A 19,017-nucleotide genomic window follows, 5' to 3' on the forward strand; every position below is an offset into this window, starting at 1 on the left:
AAAAGCATTATTTTCCCAACGGGAAAGCGGGACACTTGCGGCCTCAGATTCAAGTGAGAAACAGCGTTGTTGCCCGTCCCCTCTTCACAGTGGTAATGCCGAGTGATTGAACGGCAGGTTTCCTAGGCTAACAGACAGTTTCCTACTCGTTGCAGGAGGCCTCCAGCAGCCCTTGTTCACATAACGGGAAAGCCAGACCTGTCCCCCAGGCTCCACGTAATGTCAGGGTTTCCACGCACGACTTGACGTGTACGAACGATTTCCATGAACCCTTAGGGAAAGCAGCGCATTAACGCTGGAATGCTTCTCCTAGGACTCCCTCTGCCCCACCATGTCCCTTTGGAGGAACGCTGTGCACTCAATGACTCCTGTTGACCGATTGAGCACCGTTCGGCGAGCCAGGTACCTCCGGATCATCTCTTGGAACGCAGTGTGAAAGGTAGCAAACTGTTGCCTTCGTTGGATAGAGAGATTGACAAGGCTTTCAACTGTGCCCCGACCCGAGTTCTGGAAAGTCTTCGGTGTGATGCCAGTGGCTCTCAGGGCTGACCCTGAGCTGCGATGTAACAAACTGTGCTGACTGTTCATTCTCCGCTTACATACCTGCCGTCTCTCCCTGCCCAGCAGAAGCTCGACTTTAGATGCCGTCTGGAAAATGAACGGTTTCCTCCTGAAGCCTGCTAGTCTTTTGGCAGGTTCAAGGACACCCAGATCTAGCTAGCGCCTTGAAACGCCTATGTCACTCGGACCGTGCTCATCTCCCTGCGCAAGATACTATTCTGAGAAGGTACCACAGTGCTTCTTGTGTCTCTTCTGGTGCTTGAGAAACTACACGTACGTGGGGCTGCATTCAACTTTGATGCCGGGACCTTAGGAGAAACGTTGGATTGTCCCTAGTTGAACGAAGAATCCTCGTAGCCTCCAAGGTGCCTAAACACAGCGTTCCGCGAGTCTTCCCTTGCATGCTGGAACGTGTCTCAAAGGAAAGGGTGCTATGCAAGAAAGAAGAAAGGTCTTTCCACTTCCTTGCCTGAGGCGTGCCAGAGCCCCCTTCGCATAAAGGGCAGACCACACTGGTCACGAAGATCCAAACAAGGTCCGGCAACGGCATCCACAGTGCCTGCAGGCATGCAGCATTTGCCCAGAAGCCTTAGTCAAAGCAGTGGCTTGACGCTAGGGTGCTGGTTCAGGACTCCTAGGACTCCTGGGTCCTCACCACCTCGCATGGAAAAACACTGTGTACCCAATGTGTACCCAATTCTTAGGGGACCCAACCAAGTACAGGTACCTGGGCCCTTCGGATCGTTTCTCTGCAAGAAGAATGAAAGGCGACACTCTGCTCCCTTCGCTGCCCGTCTAGACTGCCGAGCTTCCAAAAGTCCTCCCGAGCACAGGCCTCGCAGGTCTTCGGTGTTATGCCAATGATCCCCACTGCTGAACCACTGCTGCTACGAAGAAACACTGTGTTTACGGTTCATGCTGGGAACACTTCCCTGCCGCCCGTCTTTCTCTCTCTCGCGCTCTCTCTCTCTCTCTCTCTCTCTCTCTCTCTCTCTCTCTCTCTCTCTCTGCCAAGCAGAAGGTCGACTTCAGAGGCAGCCTGACAAACGTACAATTTGCCCCTGAACGCTACCCCGGGTTTTGTAAGACACAAGGACAGTTTGGCCCATCCCCGGGAATTACGTCGTTGAGGCCAATTCAGCCCACGCAGGACTACCCTGGTGCCAAAGTCTTATCAGCGAAGGTCCAGGGTGCTGCCTGAGTCTCTTTTCGTTGGTCAGAAACTACAAGTGCATGTGCTGGGTTCAATTTTGATATTGGTTACCTAAAGCCAAGAGCATTGTTTTCCCGGCGGGAGAGCTGAAAGTGCGGCCTCAAAGTGTCCTGAGAAACAGTGCGGTTCCTCGTGTTCTCTTCACAAGTAGAATGGCTATGTGCGGGGAAAGGGAGTTTGCCTAGAGAAACACTCTGTTTACTAGGCCGTGCAGGAGGCCTCCAGGCGCCCTCTATCCATCAACGGAACACTCTACTGTTCCACAACGACCCAAGTGAGGTTCGGGTATTCCCTCCACGAATTGACGCGTGCAGAGGTTTTCCAGGAAACCTTAGGCGAGTAGTGCATTGAAGTTAGTAGGCCTTTCCTAGGGTCCCCGCTGCCTCACCACGTCCCTTGGAAGAACACTGTGTACCGAAACTCTTCTTGGCCCCCTGAGCACCTTTCCGCTGTCAAAGTCCTCCGGATCCCCTCTTTGCATGCAGACTGAGAAGCGACAAAGTCTCCTCTTTGCTGTAGAGCTAGATAGCCACGACATTCAAAAGTGCCCCTGAACAGAGGTGTAGAAGGTCCTAGGTGGCATGCCAGGGGCTCCCACTGCTGACGCTGAGGAGCCATGGGAGACACGGTGCGTAGTGTTCATTCTGGGTGCACTTACCTACCGGCTCTTCCTGGCAAGCTCTAACTCGACCTTTGATGCAGTCTGGAAAATGGACAGTTTCCCCCCCTGAACACTGCTAGGCTTTTGGCAGGTTCGGGGAGCACCTAAATCTGATACCTGGCACCTTTAAGAGTTCATGCCATTCGCACAGCGCACAACTAACTCCCTGGCTACAAAATTATTCAGAGAAGGTGCCACCGTCCTCCTTGGGTCCCCTTTGGTTCCTGAGAAACTACACGCACGTGGGCTGTGTGCAACTCTGAGACCGGGACCCTTAGAGAACTGTAGTACCACCCAACGGGAAAGAAGGATCGTTCAGCGTGAAAGCTGCCTGAAATACAGTGCTCTGTCAGTCCATTCTTGCATGCTGGAATGTCTTTGGAAGGAAAGTGGAATTTTCTTGAGAGCGGTGGTGGGTTTCCGCTTCCATTCCTGGGGCATCCCAGAGCCGCCTTCACACAGAAGGAACACGACACTGAGCGCCAAGCGGAAGGCAAGGTCCGGGAATTGCATCCACAAATGCCAGGCAGGCGTGCAGCATTTCCCAGGGAGCCCTACTCAAAGCAGTGGCTAAATGCTAGTGGGCTTTTCAGGACTCCTGGGACTCCCGCGCCCTCACCACGTCTCACGGCAACACCATGTGTACCGGTTGTCACGTCTTAGGCGACCTACCAACGTACAGGCACCTAGGCCCTTCGCATCGTCTCTTGGAACGAAGAGGGAATGCAAGGCAAAAAACACTGCTCTCTTTGTTGCGCCGTTGGATTGCCCATCTTTCAAAAGTCCTCCCGAACACGGCTCTGGCAGGTCTTAGGTGGACCGCAAGTGGTCCCCGCTGCTGAACCAGGACGGCAATGGAAACACCCTCTGCTTAGCGTTCGCACTGGGAACACGAAGCTGCCCTCGCTTGCCAAGCAGACCGTCGACTTTAGGCGCGGCCTGACAAACGGACTTGTTGCCCCTGCAACACTGCCTGAGCTCTGGTAGGATAAAAGGACACTTTTGGGCCTCACCTAAGGAATTACGTCGGTCACGCCTTTCAGCTCCCTGTGTGCCAAAGTTTTATCAGGGAAGGTCCAGGGTGCTCCTTGAGTCTCTTTTCGCCGGTCAGAAGCTACACGTACGTGTGCTGCGTCAAGTCTGACCTAGGGGCCTAATGAGAAAAGCATTATTTTCCCAACGGGAAAGCGGGACACTTGCGGCCTCAGATTCAAGTGAGAAACAGCGTTGTTGCCCGTCCCCTCTTCACAGTGGTAATGCCGAGTGATTGAACGGCAGGTTTCCTAGGCTAACAGACAGTTTCCTACTCGTTGCAGGAGGCCTCCAGCAGCCCTTGTTCACATAACGGGAAAGCCAGACCTGTCCCCCAGGCTCCACGTAATGTCAGGGTTTCCACGCACGACTTGACGTGTACGAACGATTTCCATGAACCCTTAGGGAAAGCAGCGCATTAACGCTGGAATGCTTCTCCTAGGACTCCCTCTGCCCCACCATGTCCCTTTGGAGGAACGCTGTGCACTCAATGACTCCTGTTGACCGATTGAGCACCGTTCGGCGAGCCAGGTACCTCCGGATCATCTCTTGGAACGCAGTGTGAAAGGTAGCAAACTGTTGCCTTCGTTGGATAGAGAGATTGACAAGGCTTTCAACTGTGCCCCGACCCGAGTTCTGGAAAGTCTTCGGTGTGATGCCAGTGGCTCTCAGGGCTGACCCTGAGCTGCGATGTAACAAACTGTGCTGACTGTTCATTCTCCGCTTACATACCTGCCGTCTCTCCCTGCCCAGCAGAAGCTCGACTTTAGATGCCGTCTGGAAAATGAACGGTTTCCTCCTGAAGCCTGCTAGTCTTTTGGCAGGTTCAAGGACACCCAGATCTAGCTAGCGCCTTGAAACGCCTATGTCACTCGGACCGTGCTCATCTCCCTGCGCAAGATACTATTCTGAGAAGGTACCACAGTGCTTCTTGTGTCTCTTCTGGTGCTTGAGAAACTACACGTACGTGGGGCTGCGTTCAACTTTGATGCCGGGACCTTAGGAGAAACGTTGGATTGTCCCTAGTTGAACGAAGAATCCTCGTAGCCTCCAAGGTGCCTAAACACAGCGTTCCGCGAGTCTTCCCTTGCATGCTGGAACGTGTCTCAAAGGAAAGGGTGCTATGCAAGAAAGAAGAAAGGTCTTTCCACTTCCTTGCCTGAGGCGTGCCAGAGCCCCCTTCGCATAAAGGGCAGACCACACTGGTCACGAAGATCCAAACAAGGTCCGGCAACGGCATCCACAGTGCCTGCAGGCATGCAGCATTTGCCCAGAAGCCTTAGTCAAAGCAGTGGCTTGACGCTAGGGTGCTGGTTCAGGACTCCTAGGACTCCTGGGTCCTCACCACCTCGCATGGAAAAACACTGTGTACCCAATGTGTACCCAATTCTTAGGGGACCCAACCAAGTACAGGTACCTGGGCCCTTCGGATCGTTTCTCTGCAAGAAGAATGAAAGGCGACACTCTGCTCCCTTCGCTGCCCGTCTAGACTGCCGAGCTTCCAAAAGTCCTCCCGAGCACAGGCCTCGCAGGTCTTCGGTGTTATGCCAATGATCCCCACTGCTGAACCACTGCTGCTACGAAGAAACACTGTGTTTACGGTTCATGCTGGGAACACTTCCCTGCCGCCCGTCTTTCTCTCTCTCGCGCTCTCTCTCTCTCTCTCTCTCTCTCTCTCTCTCTCTCTCTCTCTCTGCCAAGCAGAAGGTCGACTTCAGAGGCAGCCTGACAAACGTACAATTTGCCCCTGAACGCTACCCCGGGTTTTGTAAGACACAAGGACAGTTTGGCCCATCCCCGGGAATTACGTCGTTGAGGCCAATTCAGCCCACGCAGGACTACCCTGGTGCCAAAGTCTTATCAGCGAAGGTCCAGGGTGCTGCCTGAGTCTCTTTTCGTTGGTCAGAAACTACAAGTGCATGTGCTGGGTTCAATTTTGATATTGGTTACCTAAAGCCAAGAGCATTGTTTTCCCGGCGGGAGAGCTGAAAGTGCGGCCTCAAAGTGTCCTGAGAAACAGTGCGGTTCCTCGTGTTCTCTTCACAAGTAGAATGGCTATGTGCGGGGAAAGGGAGTTTGCCTAGAGAAACACTCTGTTTACTAGGCCGTGCAGGAGGCCTCCGGGCGCCCTCTATCCATCAACGGAACACTCTACTGTTCCACAACGACCCAAGTGAGGTTCGGGTATTCCCTCCACGAATTGACGCGTGCAGAGGTTTTCCAGGAAACCTTAGGCGAGTAGTGCATTGAAGTTAGTAGGCCTTTCCTAGGGTCCCCGCTGCCTCACCACGTCCCTTGGAAGAACACTGTGTACCGAAACTCTTCTTGGCCCCCTGAGCACCTTTCCGCTGTCAAAGTCCTCCGGATCCCCTCTTTGCATGCAGACTGAGAAGCGACAAAGTCTCCTCTTTGCTGTAGAGCTAGATAGCCACGACATTCAAAAGTGCCCCTGAACAGAGGTGTAGAAGGTCCTAGGTGGCATGCCAGGGGCTCCCACTGCTGACGCTGAGGAGCCATGGGAGACACGGTGCGTAGTGTTCATTCTGGGTGCACTTACCTACCGGCTCTTCCTGGCAAGCTCTAACTCGACCTTTGATGCAGTCTGGAAAATGGACAGTTTCCCCCCCTGAACACTGCTAGGCTTTTGGCAGGTTCGGGGAGCACCTAAATCTGATACCTGGCACCTTTAAGAGTTCATGCCATTCACACAGCGCACAACTAACTCCCTGGCTACAAAATTATTCAGAGAAGGTGCCACCGTCCTCCTTGGGTCCCCTTTGGTTCCTGAGAAACTACACGCACGTGGGCTGTGTGCAACTCTGAGACCGGGACCCTTAGAGAACTGTAGTACCACCCAACGGGAAAGAAGGATCGTTCAGCGTGAAAGCTGCCTGAAATACAGTGCTCTGTCAGTCCATTCTTGCATGCTGGAATGTCTTTGGAAGGAAAGTGGAATTTTCTTGAGAGCGGTGGTGGGTTTCCGCTTCCATTCCTGGGGCATCCCAGAGCCGCCTTCACACAGAAGGAACACGACACTGAGCGCCAAGCGGAAGGCAAGGTCCGGGAATTGCATCCACAAATGCCAGGCAGGCGTGCAGCATTTCCCAGGGAGCCCTACTCAAAGCAGTGGCTAAATGCTAGTGGGCTTTTCAGGACTCCTGGGACTCCCGCGCCCTCACCACGTCTCACGGCAACACCATGTGTACCGGTTGTCACGTCTTAGGCGACCTACCAACGTACAGGCACCTAGGCCCTTCGCATCGTCTCTTGGAACGAAGAGGGAATGCAAGGCAAAAAACACTGCTCTCTTTGTTGCGCCGTTGGATTGCCCATCTTTCAAAAGTCCTCCCGAACACGGCTCTGGCAGGTCTTAGGTGGACCGCAAGTGGTCCCCGCTGCTGAACCAGGACGGCAATGGAAACACCCTCTGCTTAGCGTTCGCACTGGGAACACGAAGCTGCCCTCGCTTGCCAAGCAGACCGTCGACTTTAGGCGCGGCCTGACAAACGGACTTGTTGCCCCTGCAACACTGCCTGAGCTCTGGTAGGATAAAAGGACACTTTTGGGCCTCACCTAAGGAATTACGTCGGTCACGCCTTTCAGCTCCCTGTGTGCCAAAGTTTTATCAGGGAAGGTCCAGGGTGCTCCTTGAGTCTCTTTTCGCCGGTCAGAAGCTACACGTACGTGTGCTGCGTCAAGTCTGACCTAGGGGCCTAATGAGAAAAGCATTATTTTCCCAACGGGAAAGCGGGACACTTGCGGCCTCAGATTCAAGTGAGAAACAGCGTTGTTGCCCGTCCCCTCTTCACAGTGGTAATGCCGAGTGATTGAACGGCAGGTTTCCTAGGCTAACAGACAGTTTCCTACTCGTTGCAGGAGGCCTCCAGCAGCCCTTGTTCACATAACGGGAAAGCCAGACCTGTCCCCCAGGCTCCACGTAATGTCAGGGTTTCCACGCACGACTTGACGTGTACGAACGATTTCCATGAACCCTTAGGGAAAGCAGCGCATTAACGCTGGAATGCTTCTCCTAGGACTCCCTCTGCCCCACCATGTCCCTTTGGAGGAACGCTGTGCACTCAATGACTCCTGTTGACCGATTGAGCACCGTTCGGCGAGCCAGGTACCTCCGGATCATCTCTTGGAACGCAGTGTGAAAGGTAGCAAACTGTTGCCTTCGTTGGATAGAGAGATTGACAAGGCTTTCAACTGTGCCCCGACCCGAGTTCTGGAAAGTCTTCGGTGTGATGCCAGTGGCTCTCAGGGCTGACCCTGAGCTGCGATGTAACAAACTGTGCTGACTGTTCATTCTCCGCTTACATACCTGCCGTCTCTCCCTGCCCAGCAGAAGCTCGACTTTAGATGCCGTCTGGAAAATGAACGGTTTCCTCCTGAAGCCTGCTAGTCTTTTGGCAGGTTCAAGGACACCCAGATCTAGCTAGCGCCTTGAAACGCCTATGTCACTCGGACCGTGCTCATCTCCCTGCGCAAGATACTATTCTGAGAAGGTACCACAGTGCTTCTTGTGTCTCTTCTGGTGCTTGAGAAACTACACGTACGTGGGGCTGCGTTCAACTTTGATGCCGGGACCTTAGGAGAAACGTTGGATTGTCCCTAGTTGAACGAAGAATCCTCGTAGCCTCCAAGGTGCCTAAACACAGCGTTCCGCGAGTCTTCCCTTGCATGCTGGAACGTGTCTCAAAGGAAAGGGTGCTATGCAAGAAAGAAGAAAGGTCTTTCCACTTCCTTGCCTGAGGCGTGCCAGAGCCCCCTTCGCATAAAGGGCAGACCACACTGGTCACGAAGATCCAAACAAGGTCCGGCAACGGCATCCACAGTGCCTGCAGGCATGCAGCATTTGCCCAGAAGCCTTAGTCAAAGCAGTGGCTTGACGCTAGGGTGCTGGTTCAGGACTCCTAGGACTCCTGGGTCCTCACCACCTCGCATGGAAAAACACTGTGTACCCAATGTGTACCCAATTCTTAGGGGACCCAACCAAGTACAGGTACCTGGGCCCTTCGGATCGTTTCTCTGCAAGAAGAATGAAAGGCGACACTCTGCTCCCTTCGCTGCCCGTCTAGACTGCCGAGCTTCCAAAAGTCCTCCCGAGCACAGGCCTCGCAGGTCTTCGGTGTTATGCCAATGATCCCCACTGCTGAACCACTGCTGCTACGAAGAAACACTGTGTTTACGGTTCATGCTGGGAACACTTCCCTGCCGCCCGTCTTTCTCTCTCTCGCGCTCTCTCTCTCTCTCTCTCTCTCTCTCTCTCTCTCTCTGCCAAGCAGAAGGTCGACTTCAGAGGCAGCCTGACAAACGTACAATTTGCCCCTGAATGCTACCCCGGGTTTTGTAAGACACAAGGACAGTTTGGCCCATCCCCGGGAATTACGTCGTTGAGGCCAATTCAGCCCACGCAGGACTACCCTGGTGCCAAAGTCTTATCAGCGAAGGTCCAGGGTGCTGCCTGAGTCTCTTTTCGTTGGTCAGAAACTACAAGTGCATGTGCTGGGTTCAATTTTGATATTGGTTACCTAAAGCCAAGAGCATTGTTTTCCCGGCGGGAGAGCTGAAAGTGCGGCCTCAAAGTGTCCTGAGAAACAGTGCGGTTCCTCGTGTTCTCTTCACAAGTAGAATGGCTATGTGCGGGGAAAGGGAGTTTGCCTAGAGAAACACTCTGTTTACTAGGCCGTGCAGGAGGCCTCCGGGCGCCCTCTATCCATCAACGGAACACTCTACTGTTCCACAACGACCCAAGTGAGGTTCGGGTATTCCCTCCACGAATTGACGCGTGCAGAGGTTTTCCAGGAAACCTTAGGCGAGTAGTGCATTGAAGTTAGTAGGCCTTTCCTAGGGTCCCCGCTGCCTCACCACGTCCCTTGGAAGAACACTGTGTACCGAAACTCTTCTTGGCCCCCTGAGCACCTTTCCGCTGTCAAAGTCCTCCGGATCCCCTCTTTGCATGCAGACTGAGAAGCGACAAAGTCTCCTCTTTGCTGTAGAGCTAGATAGCCACGACATTCAAAAGTGCCCCTGAACAGAGGTGTAGAAGGTCCTAGGTGGCATGCCAGGGGCTCCCACTGCTGACGCTGAGGAGCCATGGGAGACACGGTGCGTAGTGTTCATTCTGGGTGCACTTACCTACCGGCTCTTCCTGGCAAGCTCTAACTCGACCTTTGATGCAGTCTGGAAAATGGACAGTTTCCCCCCCTGAACACTGCTAGGCTTTTGGCAGGTTCGGGGAGCACCTAAATCTGATACCTGGCACCTTTAAGAGTTCATGCCATTCGCACAGCGCACAACTAACTCCCTGGCTACAAAATTATTCAGAGAAGGTGCCACCGTCCTCCTTGGGTCCCCTTTGGTTCCTGAGAAACTACACGCACGTGGGCTGTGTGCAACTCTGAGACCGGGACCCTTAGAGAACTGTAGTACCACCCAACGGGAAAGAAGGATCGTTCAGCGTGAAAGCTGCCTGAAATACAGTGCTCTGTCAGTCCATTCTTGCATGCTGGAATGTCTTTGGAAGGAAAGTGGAATTTTCTTGAGAGCGGTGGTGGGTTTCCGCTTCCATTCCTGGGGCATCCCAGAGCCGCCTTCACACAGAAGGAACACGACACTGAGCGCCAAGCGGAAGGCAAGGTCCGGGAATTGCATCCACAAATGCCAGGCAGGCGTGCAGCATTTCCCAGGGAGCCCTACTCAAAGCAGTGGCTAAATGCTAGTGGGCTTTTCAGGACTCCTGGGACTCCCGCGCCCTCACCACGTCTCACGGCAACACCATGTGTACCGGTTGTCACGTCTTAGGCGACCTACCAACGTACAGGCACCTAGGCCCTTCGCATCGTCTCTTGGAACGAAGAGGGAATGCAAGGCAAAAAACACTGCTCTCTTTGTTGCGCCGTTGGATTGCCCATCTTTCAAAAGTCCTCCCGAACACGGCTCTGGCAGGTCTTAGGTGGACCGCAAGTGGTCCCCGCTGCTGAACCAGGACGGCAATGGAAACACCCTCTGCTTAGCGTTCGCACTGGGAACACGAAGCTGCCCTCGCTTGCCAAGCAGACCGTTGACTTTAGGCGCGGCCTGACAAACGGACTTGTTGCCCCTGCAACACTGCCTGAGCTCTGGTAGGATAAAAGGACACTTTTGGGCCTCACCTAAGGAATTACGTCGGTCACGCCTTTCAGCTCCCTGTGTGCCAAAGTTTTATCAGGGAAGGTCCAGGGTGCTCCTTGAGTCTCTTTTCGCCGGTCAGAAGCTACACGTACGTGTGCTGCGTCAAGTCTGACCTAGGGGCCTAATGAGAAAAGCATTATTTTCCCAACGGGAAAGCGGGACACTTGCGGCCTCAGATTCAAGTGAGAAACAGCGTTGTTGCCCGTCCCCTCTTCACAGTGGTAATGCCGAGTGATTGAACGGCAGGTTTCCTAGGCTAACAGACAGTTTCCTACTCGTTGCAGGAGGCCTCCAGCAGCCCTTGTTCACATAACGGGAAAGCCAGACCTGTCCCCCAGGCTCCACGTAATGTCAGGGTTTCCACGCACGACTTGACGTGTACGAACGATTTCCATGAACCCTTAGGGAAAGCAGCGCATTAACGCTGGAATGCTTCTCCTAGGACTCCCTCTGCCCCACCATGTCCCTTTGGAGGAACGCTGTGCACTCAATGACTCCTGTTGACCGATTGAGCACCGTTCGGCGAGCCAGGTACCTCCGGATCATCTCTTGGAACGCAGTGTGAAAGGTAGCAAACTGTTGCCTTCGTTGGATAGAGAGATTGACAAGGCTTTCAACTGTGCCCCGACCCGAGTTCTGGAAAGTCTTCGGTGTGATGCCAGTGGCTCTCAGGGCTGACCCTGAGCTGCGATGTAACAAACTGTGCTGACTGTTCATTCTCCGCTTACATACCTGCCGTCTCTCCCTGCCCAGCAGAAGCTCGACTTTAGATGCCGTCTGGAAAATGAACGGTTTCCTCCTGAAGCCTGCTAGTCTTTTGGCAGGTTCAAGGACACCCAGATCTAGCTAGCGCCTTGAAACGCCTATGTCACTCGGACCGTGCTCATCTCCCTGCGCAAGATACTATTCTGAGAAGGTACCACAGTGCTTCTTGTGTCTCTTCTGGTGCTTGAGAAACTACACGTACGTGGGGCTGCGTTCAACTTTGATGCCGGGACCTTAGGAGAAACGTTGGATTGTCCCTAGTTGAACGAAGAATCCTCGTAGCCTCCAAGGTGCCTAAACACAGCGTTCCGCGAGTCTTCCCTTGCATGCTGGAACGTGTCTCAAAGGAAAGGGTGCTATGCAAGAAAGAAGAAAGGTCTTTCCACTTCCTTGCCTGAGGCGTGCCAGAGCCCCCTTCACATAAAGGGCAGACCACACTGGTCACGAAGATCCAAACAAGGTCCGGCAACGGCATCCACAGTGTCTGCAGGCATGCAGCATTTGCCCAGAAGCCTTAGTCAAAGCAGTGGCTTGACGCTAGGGTGCTGGTTCAGGACTCCTAGGACTCCTGGGTCCTCACCACCTTGCATGGAAAAACACTGTGTACCCAATGTGTACCCAATTCTTAGGGGACCCAACCAAGTACAGGTACCTGGGCCCTTCGGATCGTTTCTCTGCAAGAAGAATGAAAGGCGACACTCTGCTCCCTTCGCTGCCCGTCTAGACTGCCGAGCTTCCAAAAGTCCTCCCGAGCACAGGCCTCGCAGGTCTTCGGTGTTATGCCAATGATCCCCACTGCTGAACCACTGCTGCTACGAAGAAACACTGTGTTTACGGTTCATGCTGGGAACACTTCCCTGCCGCCCGTCTTTCTCTCTCTCGCGCTCTCTCTCTCTCTCTCTCTCTCTCTCTCTCTCTCTCTCTCTCTCTCTGCCAAGCAGAAGGTCGACTTCAGAGGCAGCCTGACAAACGTACAATTTGCCCCTGAACGCTACCCCGGGTTTTGTAAGACACAAGGACAGTTTGGCCCATCCCCGGGAATTACGTCGTTGAGGCCATTCAGCCCACGCAGGACTACCCTGGTGCCAAAGTCTTATCAGCGAAGGTCCAGGGTGCTGCCTGAGTCTCTTTTCGTTGGTCAGAAACTACAAGTGCATGTGCTGGGTTCAATTTTGATATTGGTTACCTAAAGCCAAGAGCATTGTTTTCCCGGCGGGAGAGCTGAAAGTGCGGCCTCAAAGTGTCCTGAGAAACAGTGCGGTTCCTCGTGTTCTCTTCACAAGTAGAATGGCTATGTGCGGGGAAAGGGAGTTTGCCTAGAGAAACACTCTGTTTACTAGGCCGTGCAGGAGGCCTCCGGGCGCCCTCTATCCATCAACGGAACACTCTACTGTTCCACAACGACCCAAGTGAGGTTCGGGTATTCCCTCCACGAATTGACGCGTGCAGAGGTTTTCCAGGAAACCTTAGGCGAGTAGTGCATTGAAGTTAGTAGGCCTTTCCTAGGGTCCCCGCTGCCTCACCACATCCCTTGGAAGAACACTGTGTACCGAAACTCTTCTTGGCCCCCTGAGCACCTTTCCGCTGTCAAAGTCCTCCGGATCCCCTCTTTGCATGCAGACTGAGAAGCGACAAAGTCTCCTCTTTGCTGTAGAGCTAGATAGCCACGACATTCAAAAGTGCCCCTGAACAGAGGTGTAGAAGGTCCTAGGTGGCATGCCAGGGGCTCCCACTGCTGACGCTGAGGAGCCATGGGAGACACGGTGCGTAGTGTTCATTCTGGGTGCACTTACCTACCGGCTCTTCCTGGCAAGCTCTAACTCGACCTTTGATGCAGTCTGGAAAATGGACAGTTTCCCCCCCTGAACACTGCTAGGCTTTTGGCAGGTTCGGGGAGCACCTAAATCTGATACCTGGCACCTTTAAGAGTTCATGCCATTCGCACAGCGCACAACTAACTCCCTGGCTACAAAATTATTCAGAGAAGGTGCCACCGTCCTCCTTGGGTCCCCTTTGGTTCCTGAGAAACTACACGCACGTGGGCTGTGTGCAACTCTGAGACCGGGACCCTTAGAGAACTGTAGTACCACCCAACGGGAAAGAAGGATCGTTCAGCGTGAAAGCTGCCTGAAATACAGTGCTCTGTCAGTCCATTCTTGCATGCTGGAATGTCTTTGGAAGGAAAGTGGAATTTTCTTGAGAGCGGTGGTGGGTTTCCGCTTCCATTCCTGGGGCATCCCAGAGCCGCCTTCACACAGAAGGAACACGACACTGAGCGCCAAGCGGAAGGCAAGGTCCGGGAATTGCATCCACAAATGCCAGGCAGGCGTGCAGCATTTCCCAGGGAGCCCTACTCAAAGCAGTGGCTAAATGCTAGTGGGCTTTTCAGGACTCCTGGGACTCCCGCGCCCTCACCACGTCTCACGGCAACACCATGTGTACCGGTTGTCACGTCTTAGGCGACCTACCAACGTACAGGCACCTAGGCCCTTCGCATCGTCTCTTGGAACGAAGAGGGAATGCAAGGCAAAAAACACTGCTCTCTTTGTTGCGCCGTTGGATTGCCCATCTTTCAAAAGTCCTCCCGAACACGGCTCTGGCAGGTCTTAGGTGGACCGCAAGTGGTCCCCGCTGCTGAACCAGGACGGCAATGGAAACACCCTCTGCTTAGCGTTCGCACTGGGAACACGAAGCTGCCCTCGCTTGCCAAGCAGACCGTTGACTTTAGGCGCGGCCTGACAAACGGACTTGTTGCCCCTGCAACACTGCCTGAGCTCTGGTAGGATAAAAGGACACTTTTGGGCCTCACCTAAGGAATTACGTCGGTCACGCCTTTCAGCTCCCTGTGTGCCAAAGTTTTATCAGGGAAGGTCCAGGGTGCTCCTTGAGTCTCTTTTCGCCGGTCAGAAGCTACACGTACGTGTGCTGCGTCAAGTCTGACCTAGGGGCCTAATGAGAAAAGCATTATTTTCCCAACGGGAAAGCGGGACACTTGCGGCCTCAGATTCAAGTGAGAAACAGCGTTGTTGCCCGTCCCCTCTTCACAGTGGTAATGCCGAGTGATTGAACGGCAGGTTTCCTAGGCTAACAGACAGTTTCCTACTCGTTGCAGGAGGCCTCCAGCAGCCCTTGTTCACATAACGGGAAAGCCAGACCTGTCCCCCAGGCTCCACGTAATGTCAGGGTTTCCACGCACGACTTGACGTGTACGAACGATTTCCATGAACCCTTAGGGAAAGCAGCGCATTAACGCTGGAATGCTTCTCCTAGGACTCCCTCTGCCCCACCATGTCCCTTTGGAGGAACGCTGTGCACTCAATGACTCCTGTTGACCGATTGAGCACCGTTCGGCGAGCCAGGTACCTCCGGATCATCTCTTGGAACGCAGTGTGAAAGGTAGCAAACTGTTGCCTTCGTTGGATAGAGAGATTGACAAGGCTTTCAACTGTGCCCCGACCCGAGTTCTGGAAAGTCTTCGGTGTGATGCCAGTGGCTCTCAGGGCTGACCCTGAGCTGCGATGTAACAAACTGTGCTGACTGTTCATTCTCCGCTTACATACCTGCCGTCTCTCCCTGCCCAGCAGAAGCTCGACTTTAGATGCCGTCTGGAAAATGAACGGTTTCCTCCTGAAGCCTGCTAGTCTTTTGGCAGGTTCAAGGACACCCAGATCTAGCTAGCGCCTTGAAACGCCTATGTCACTCGGACCGTGCTCATCTCCCTGCGCAAGATACTATTCTGAGAAGGTACCACAGTGCTTCTTGTGTCTCTTCTGGTGCTTGAGAAACTACACGTACGTGGGGCTGCGTTCAACTTTGATGCCGGGACCTTAGGAGAAACGTTGGATTGTCCCTAGTTGAACGAAGAATCCTCGTAGCCTCCAAGGTGCCTAAACACAGCGTTCCGCGAGTCTTCCCTTGCATGCTGGAACGTGTCTCAAAGGAAAGGGTGCTATGCAAGAAAGAAGAAAGGTCTTTCCACTTCCTTGCCTGAGGCGTGCCAGAGCCCCCTTCGCATAAAGGGCAGACCACACTGGTCACGAAGATCCAAACAAGGTCCAGCAACGGCATCCACAGTGTCTGCAGGCATGCAGCATTTGCCCAGAAGCCTTAGTCAAAGCAGTGGCTTGACGCTAGGGTGCTGGTTCAGGACTCCTAGGACTCCTGGGTCCTCACCACCTCGCATGGAAAAACACTGTGTACCCAATGTGTACCCAATTCTTAGGGGACCCAACCAAGTACAGGTACCTGGGCCCTTCGGATCGTTTCTCTGCAAGAAGAATGAAAGGCGACACTCTGCTCCCTTCGCTGCCCGTCTAGACTGCCGAGCTTCCAAAAGTCCTCCCGAGCACAGGCCTCGCAGGTCTTCGGTGTTATGCCAATGATCCCCACTGCTGAACCACTGCTGCTACGAAGAAACACTGTGTTTACGGTTCATGCTGGGAACACTTCCCTGCCGCCCGTCTTTCTCTCTCTCGCGCTCTCTCTCTCTCTCTCTCTCTCTCTCTCTCTCTCTCTCTCTCTCTCTGCCAAGCAGAAGGTCGACTTCAGAGGCAGCCTGACAAACGTACAATTTGCCCCTGAACGCTACCCCGGGTTTTGTAAGACACAAGGACAGTTTGGCCCATCCCCGGGAATTACGTCGTTGAGGCCATTCAGCCCACGCAGGACTACCCTGGTGCCAAAGTCTTATCAGCGAAGGTCCAGGGTGCTGCCTGAGTCTCTTTTCGTTGGTCAGAAACTACAAGTGCATGTGCTGGGTTCAATTTTGATATTGGTTACCTAAAGCCAAGAGCATTGTTTTCCCGGCGGGAGAGCTGAAAGTGCGGCCTCAAAGTGTCCTGAGAAACAGTGCGGTTCCTCGTGTTCTCTTCACAAGTAGAATGGCTATGTGCGGGGAAAGGGAGTTTGCCTAGAGAAACACTCTGTTTACTAGGCCGTGCAGGAGGCCTCCGGGCGCCCTCTATCCATCAACGGAACACTCTACTGTTCCACAACGACCCAAGTGAGGTTCGGGTATTCCCTCCACGAATTGACGCGTGCAGAGGTTTTCCAGGAAACCTTAGGCGAGTAGTGCATTGAAGTTAGTAGGCCTTTCCTAGGGTCCCCGCTGCCTCACCACGTCCCTTGGAAGAACACTGTGTACCGAAACTCTTCTTGGCCCCCTGAGCACCTTTCCGCTGTCAAAGTCCTCCGGATCCCCTCTTTGCATGCAGACTGAGAAGCGACAAAGTCTCCTCTTTGCTGTAGAGCTAGATAGCCACGACATTCAAAAGTGCCCCTGAACAGAGGTGTAGAAGGTCCTAGGTGGCATGCCAGGGGCTCCCACTGCTGACGCTGAGGAGCCATGGGAGACACGGTGCGTAGTGTTCATTCTGGGTGTACTTACCTACCGGCTCTTCCTGGCAAGCTCTAACTCGACCTTTGATGCAGTCTGGAAAATGGACAGTTTCCCCCCCTGAACACTGCTAGGCTTTTGGCAGGTTCGGGGAGCACCTAAATCTGATACCTGGCACCTTTAAGAGTTCATGCCATTCGCACAGCGCACAACTAACTCCCTGGCTACAAAATTATTCAGAGAAGGTGCCACCGTCCTCCTTGGGTCCCCTTTGGTTCCTGAGAAACTACACGCACGTGGGCTGTGTGCAACTCTGAGACCGGGACCCTTAGAGAACTGTAGTACCACCCAACGGGAAAGAAGGATCGTTCAGCGTGAAAGCTGCCTGAAATACAGTGCTCTGTCAGTCCATTCTTGCATGCTGGAATGTCTTTGGAAGGAAAGTGGAATTTTCTTGAGAGCGGTGGTGGGTTTCCGCTTCCATTCCTGGGGCATCCCAGAGCCGCCTTCACACAGAAGGAACACGACACTGAGCGCCAAGCGGAAGGCAAGGTCCGGGAATTGCATCCACAAATGCCAGGCAGGCGTGCAGCATTTCCCAGGGAGCCCTACTCAAAGCAGTGGCTAAATGCTAGTGGGCTTTTCAGGACTCCTGGGACTCCCGCGCCCTCACCACGTCTCACGGCAACACCATGTGTACCGGTTGTCACGTCTTAGGCGACCTACCAACGTACAGGCACCTAGGCCCTTCGCATCGTCTCTTGGAACGAAGAGGGAATGCAAGGCAAAAAACACTGCTCTCTTTGTTGCGCCGTTGGATTGCCCATCTTTCAAAAGTCCTCCCGAACACGGCTCTGGCAGGTCTTAGGTGGACCGCAAGTGGTCCCCGCTGCTGAACCAGGACGGCAATGGAAACACCCTCTGCTTAGCGTTCGCACTGGGAACACGAAGCTGCCCTCGCTTGCCAAGCAGACCGTCGACTTTAGGCGCGGCCTGACAAACGGACTTGTTGCCCCTGCAACACTGCCTGAGCTCTGGTAGGATAAAAGGACACTTTTGGGCCTCACCTAAGGAATTACGTCGGTCACGCCTTTCAGCTCCCTGTGTGCCAAAGTTTTATCAGGGAAGGTCCAGGGTGCTCCTTGAGTCTCTTTTCGCCGGTCAGAAGCTACACGTACGTGTGCTGCGTCAAGTCTGACCTAGGGGCCTAATGAGAAAAGCATTATTTTCCCAACGGGAAAGCGGGACACTTGCGGCCTCAGATTCAAGTGAGAAACAGCGTTGTTGCCCGTCCCCTCTTCACAGTGGTAATGCCGAGTGATTGAACGGCAGGTTTCCTAGGCTAACAGACAGTTTCCTACTCGTTGCAGGAGGCCTCCAGCAGCCCTTGTTCACATAACGGGAAAGCCAGACCTGTCCCCCAGGCTCCACGTAATGTCAGGGTTTCCACGCACGACTTGACGTGTACGAACGATTTCCATGAACCCTTAGGGAAAGCAGCGCATTAACGCTGGAATGCTTCTCCTAGGACTCCCTCTGCCCCACCATGTCCCTTTGGAGGAACGCTGTGCACTCAATGACTCCTGTTGACCGATTGAGCACCGTTCGGCGAGCCAGGTACCTCCGGATCATCTCTTGGAACGCAGTGTGAAAGGTAGCAAACTGTTGCCTTCGTTGGATAGAGAGATTGACAAGGCTTTCAACTGTGCCCCGACCCGAGTTCTGGAAAGTCTTCGGTGTGATGCCAGTGGCTCTCAGGGCTGACCCTGAGCTGCGATGTAACAAACTGTGCTGACTGTTCATTCTCCGCTTACATACCTGCCGTCTCTCCCTGCCCAGCAGAAGCTCGACTTTAGATGCCGTCTGGAAAATGAACGGTTTCCTCCTGAAGCCTGCTAGTCTTTTGGCAGGTTCAAGGACACCCAGATCTAGCTAGCGCCTTGAAACGCCTATGTCACTCGGACCGTGCTCATCTCCCTGCGCAAGATACTATTCTGAGAAGGTACCACAGTGCTTCTTGTGTCTCTTCTGGTGCTTGAGAAACTACACGTACGTGGGGCTGCGTTCAACTTTGATGCCGGGACCTTAGGAGAAACGTTGGATTGTCCCTAGTTGAACGAAGAATCCTCGTAGCCTCCAAGGTGCCTAAACACAGCGTTCCGCGAGTCTTCCCTTGCATGCTGGAACGTGTCTCAAAGGAAAGGGTGCTATGCAAGAAAGAAGAAAGGTCTTTCCACTTCCTTGCCTGAGGCGTGCCAGAGCCCCCTTCGCATA

This window comes from Orcinus orca, chromosome 5 (genome assembly GCF_937001465.1).
Source record: "Orcinus orca chromosome 5, mOrcOrc1.1, whole genome shotgun sequence".
NCBI lineage: Eukaryota > Metazoa > Chordata > Mammalia > Artiodactyla > Delphinidae > Orcinus > Orcinus orca.